Raw genomic sequence first — 5,739 nt, 5'->3', positions numbered from 1 at the left:
TTTTTCCACTTCAAATTTTACTGTCCACTTCATAGAAACCACCAGGTATATACTTCTTATAATTACATAATTTAAATTGGCCTAGATTGTGCTGGCTAACACACACAACCTTATACTTTATACATACACAATACTTACTCCAAAATGGACATGGACATCAAACACTTTACTATATTATGCTTTAAAGAACAGCCATGTTCTGATAGCTGTTTCATTTTTTTTTTGTCTTTGAAGATTCTTAGTCAGGTCTATGGAAACAAGCCAAAAAGGGCAAAACAGTCAACCTGAGAATGTGTGTGAGAGAGAGGCCACTTGATCAATTTATTTGGGATTTTATAAGGATTATAAGTATTAGAAAATACTGTAACTACCCAGCTCTTAGGCCATGAAAAATGGAAGGAAATACACACAATGTAACTTGAAATGAAGAATGAATCATTTATTTACATGAAAGAAAGCCAAACATATCAATGAACTGTATGAAATAGGCAGTGAGTGGGTCAGTAGTGTTGGTGAGTGGATGTATGAAAGGTGGTGTTGTATTGTGCAAAATAAAAGCACACCAAACCAGAGAAAACAAAAGAAACAAAGTGGTGCAAGGGGGCGATCCAATGATGTAGTGAGAGGGACACAATGGGGACGGATGATCTTTAATGCATTCTGGATGGACTGGCCAGGTGCACCCACGTGCACTAATGCCAACTCCGCCTACCAGGACCTGAAGGGAAACAAAACAGAAGCAGAAGCAAAAAGACTTACCACAGCTTAACACCATTTAGCATTGTTCTGTTCCTGATTTTAATCCAATAAAACTTACCCCCTTAGGATCCTAGTGAGGCCCTAATAAAAAAAAAGGAGTAACAGAACATGTCTTCATCACTCACAGAGAAGCTGCAGCTGGTGAAACAATGGATCATCCTCCTCCTCGTCTTGTCGTCAGCTCTGTTCCTCTGTAACACACACACACACGCACACAGACAAACACGCGTGCGCACACACACTTCTATCTTTGTGAGGACAATAACTGACTTGATGCATTCCCAAGCACCTTATCCTAACCTTTACCTAAACTTCACTCTAACCTTAAAACCAAGTCTTAACCAGTGTGGACCAGCCAACATGTCCTTACTTTGCCAACACATCCTAACGTTGTCTATTCTATTCCTGATTCTGGTTTGAGCTGTGGTTTTGCTTGTGACAGGAACACAGTCACAGATTTCCATATGTGGATGTGAGCTGGACATCTCTGTTGCACTTGTCTGCACGCTTCCACCAAGAAGTCATGGCACCCAATCTTCACACTTCTCTCCACTGTGCTCTCCATTATTGCTCCTCCAATGCCATAATGAGGGTGACACGATAATTAAACGAGGTGTAATTTAGGATTTAGATGTTTGACGTGCTTTGATGATCTGAAAGTGAAGCTTCAGTTCATCCCCGCACTGAGTGAAAAGCAGTTGCGAGAGTGAGAGGCCACGTATTAAAGGTTGTGTTGACGAATTTCGACTAACTTGCTCACACACAGCTGTAAGGAACGGTAGCTGTAGATTTAGGTTTTTCTGAAGCAGGTGATTGAACACTGATTTGTTCCTCCACACCGTGACACTGCAGCCATTTGTACCATTGTACCATCCTCTTCTGCTGGTTCACCATCCAAGTTAATCAATCCCAAATAGGTGGACACAGTTTTGTTCACTGTCATATTGAAGTAGAGGATTACCACACACTTGATAGATGTGATATCTGTGCTGTCATCGAACCATGAGGGAGTGTTGGTCATCTCCAATATACCCTGAGTTCTTCGAGCATGAATGGAGCCATTAGGTTTTTGATTAACGCTGTGCATTTGGTCCAGTGCATTCTGATTTCTTCATTAAGCAGATCCAATTAATTCACTGAGATGGTCAACAGAACTAATGGATGTGTGACAGGCCATGTCTATCAGTTTTAGATTTGATCAAATCACATTTTATTCGACAGGATTAAATTGAATCACATAGTTAAATTGTGCTGCCAAACACACATCACTGTAATCACCTATGCTTCTCATTGACCTATTTATGTTGAAATGTACACATACACTTCGTAAATTTAATTTTAACCCACCTCCGACCCCCCTGATCGGAGGATAATAACTTTATTCTATATCACTATATTACTGTTTTAGAAATCATCTTTTCCTCCTCAGCTAGTTAAACCTAAAGAATCATATCCAGGGATTGGATTTTGTTCAATTAGACTATATTCTTTTTTTTTTTTTTCATTTGTTTAGACTGCAATAGATTGATATCATGCGAGCTTCTTATCCTTTTTTGGACAATCCTTCCTTTTTTTTAAAATTCAAATATGTTAAATTTAAGTTACTTTTAACTAGAGACCATCAATAGAATGAATTATCATATCGAATTATTGTATCACATACTTAAATTGTGCTGCCAAACATACGTCACTGTAATCACCTATGCTTCTCACTGACCTAGTTATGCTAACATGTGCACATATACCTTTTTTTTTTTAAATTCAATTTTAACCCACCTCTACCTTCCCCCTCATCGGAGCACAAACTTTATTCTATATTAATGTTTTATAAATAAACTTTCCCTTGTGAGCTTGTTAAACCTAAAGAATCTGTTCAATTATTTGAAGTTTGCTTTTGGTCAATCCATCAATTTTTATTAGTTCAAATATTAAGTTAATATGAACTAGAGGCCATCTTTTGAGGGATTCACACCAGCTGTGTCACTGTTATATCTGCACTTGAAAGAACAGCCATGTCCTCCTTCTTCTAGCTCTTTGAAACGGCCTCGATGACTTGGTCCTTCTGGTGTTCGAGGCAGATTTTCAGGTTTGAAACGAGTCCCTTCTTCAGAGCAGATTTATTTCTCTCTGTCTCCTCCCCCTGTTCCTCCCCATCCTCCTTCCTCCCCCCTCTTTCTCCTCCCTCTCCTGTCTTTCTCTGTCCTCCTTCTCCTGTCTCTCTCTCTCCCCCTGTCTCTCTCTTTCCCCTCTCTCCTGTCTCTTTATCTCTTCCTGTTTCTCTCTCTCCTCCTGCTCCTGTCTCTCTCTTTTCTCCCTCCTCCTCATCCTTTTCTCCATCCTTTCCTGTCTCTCTCTCTCTCCTCCAGCTCCTGTCTCTCCCTTTCCTCTCTCTCCTGTCTCTCTCTCTCCTCCAGCTCCTGTCTCTCCCTTTCCTCTCTCTCCTGTCTTTCTCTGTCCTCCTGCTCCTGTCTCTCTCTTTTCTCCCTCCTTTTCTTGATCCTTTCCTGTCTCTCTCTTTTCTCCCTCCTCCTCCTCTTTTTCTCAATCTTCTCCTGTCTTTCTCTCTCCTCCAGCTCCTGTCTCTCCCTTTCCTCTCTCTCCTGTCTCTCTCTCTCCTCCTGCTCCTGTCTCTCTCTTTTCTCCCTCCTTCTCATCCCTTTCTCCATCCTTTCCTGTCTTTCTCTCTCCTCCAGCTCCTCTCTCTCCTGTCTCTCTCTCTCCTCCAGCTCCTCTCTCTCCTGTCTCTCTCTCTCCTCCTGCTCCTGTCTCTCTCTTTTCTCCCTCCTCCTCATCCTTTTCTCCATCCTTTCCCGCCTTTCTCTCTCCTCCTGCTCCTGTCTCTCTCTTTTCTCCCTCCTCCTCCTCTTTTTCTCAATCTTCTCCTGTCTCTCTCTCTCCTCATGCCTCTCTCTTCTCTCCCTCCTCTTTTTCTCAATCCTCGCCTGTCTCTCTATCTCCTCCTGCTCCTGTCTCTCTCTTTTCTCCCTCCTCATTTTCTCCTTCCTCTCCTGTGTCTCTATCTCTTCCTGCTCTTGTCTCTCTTTCCTCTCTCTTTTCTCCCCCCTCCTCCTACTTTTCTCCATCCTCTCCTATCTCTCTATGTCCTCCTGCTCCTGTCTCTCTCTTTCCTCTCTCTCTATCTCCTCCAGTCCCTCTCCTTCCTCCTGCTTTTCTATTCTCCCTCCTCTCTCTTTACCCCCTCTCTTCCTCTACCTGCTCCTGTCTGTCTTCCTTTTCAGTTCTCTTCTGCTTCTCTCTCTTCTCCTTCTTCTGATTTTCTCACTCTGTGCGCTTGTGTTGTTCTCACTGTTTAGTATTCTGAAAGATAAATTAATGATATTGTTTCAATGTAATTGCAAAATAACTTATGAGTGAACTGTAATTATTCAAATTACATATTCATATCCTGTCATCTGCTTTAGATTTACCCCTGTCATTCTGTGATCACTTTCATTTCCAAACTGTTAAAGATGTTTAACTACAACAACTAGCTACAGAGCGCTGACCTTACACAGGAGCCTCACTACTTGTTAGTCGGCAGGAATGGCAGAGCCACCAACACTCTATAACTACATGTTTAGTAACACTTGGCATCTATTCGGTACAAAAAATGTATGTTATCGATTACCCGTCATTATTTACTTATTGAAAAAGTAGCAAATGTAAACACGAACCGCCGTCGTTCACCTGCAGCACCTGATAAACTAGCTAACAGGTACCGATCTTGTCGCAGGGTCTTCAATCATCACATAACGTTACTCTAACATTTTCCGTTATTCAGTGATTTGTTGCCCAACACTGTAAATTAAAATATATGTATGTATGCATATAATGAAAAAAGTAATTATTGACACAATAACAACATTACTGTTATGATTGCATTACTTTTCAGACAGAAAATATTTTTCAACGACAATAGTTAGCTAATATGCTAATGCTAAACTAATGGTAGCTAGCTAGCTATTAAGGTTAACTTACCTCTCTGAAGGTCTCGGTGAGAGTGACGGCGGAAAGTTCTGCTCGTGTATTTAAATATGCCAGCAGCATTCTGGGATGTGTTGCAGCATGTGGTTGCTATGCACATAATTTTATTTTTTGTTTTATTTTAGTGAGGTTAAGAGGTATTGTAGTCTATATCTTACTTATAAATAACCAAATACATTCTCTATGACGGGTTACATGATAATCATATCCATGGCAATGCAGATTAAACTTTCCTAAAAATTGTGAGATTAAAAAAAAAAAACACAAAATATTTTCTACGAACTCCAAAAATTCAGTCGTGATCTTTAAAACTTAAAAATGTCACAACAGAAAGTAAATAATAAGAGTAGGTCAACAGAACGTTTGTTGCTGACACTGATGGAATTAAAGTAATTATGCACTATTTGCATAAAATACTATTTTTCTAACCACTTTTTAAAAACGGTCTAAAAAAGTTACTTGGGGAATTTATTGGCAATATAAGTGTGGTTAGATCCTATCACAGAATGTCTGACAGGTATGTGCAAGTGTGGGATCACACTGCTGATGAAACAAATGAGACTTGAGGCAACTTGATTTTATGCAACATATCAGCTAAATTCACTTTTTTCAATGTCATTAATTACAGTTGTGTATTTTTGTCAGTTATTCGCTGTCTGCATTATTTTGCTGACATGCCAGTCAGTTTCTTAAAGTTTCCTATATTCATGCGAAAATATTTTTTCTTTTTCACAGTGTGCTTCATTACACTCCAGACCACAATGTTAGAAACAGCTGACATAAAGGCAGGTATGTCCAATAAAAAAACTTTAATGTCTTTCCTTGGATCCTTGGAACCTTTTTTTGTTTTTTGTCTGTGTTCATTTAGACTGTCAGTGTAAATACATTATTTTGAAGTTTAAACTCATAGACTGCAACGTTGTGTTTTCCATTTGCCTTGGAAATTAGCTTCACAACAGCTGTTTGTATTTTTATGATCCTCAAGGGTTAAAAACT

The sequence above is a fragment of the Seriola lalandi genome, unplaced genomic scaffold (genome assembly GCF_002814215.2).
Source record: "Seriola lalandi dorsalis isolate HSWRI2012SDOR001 ecotype SW California unplaced genomic scaffold, Sedor1 jcf7180002054407, whole genome shotgun sequence".
Lineage (NCBI taxonomy): Eukaryota > Metazoa > Chordata > Actinopteri > Carangiformes > Carangidae > Seriola > Seriola lalandi.
This window is presented reverse-complemented; position numbering follows the sequence as displayed.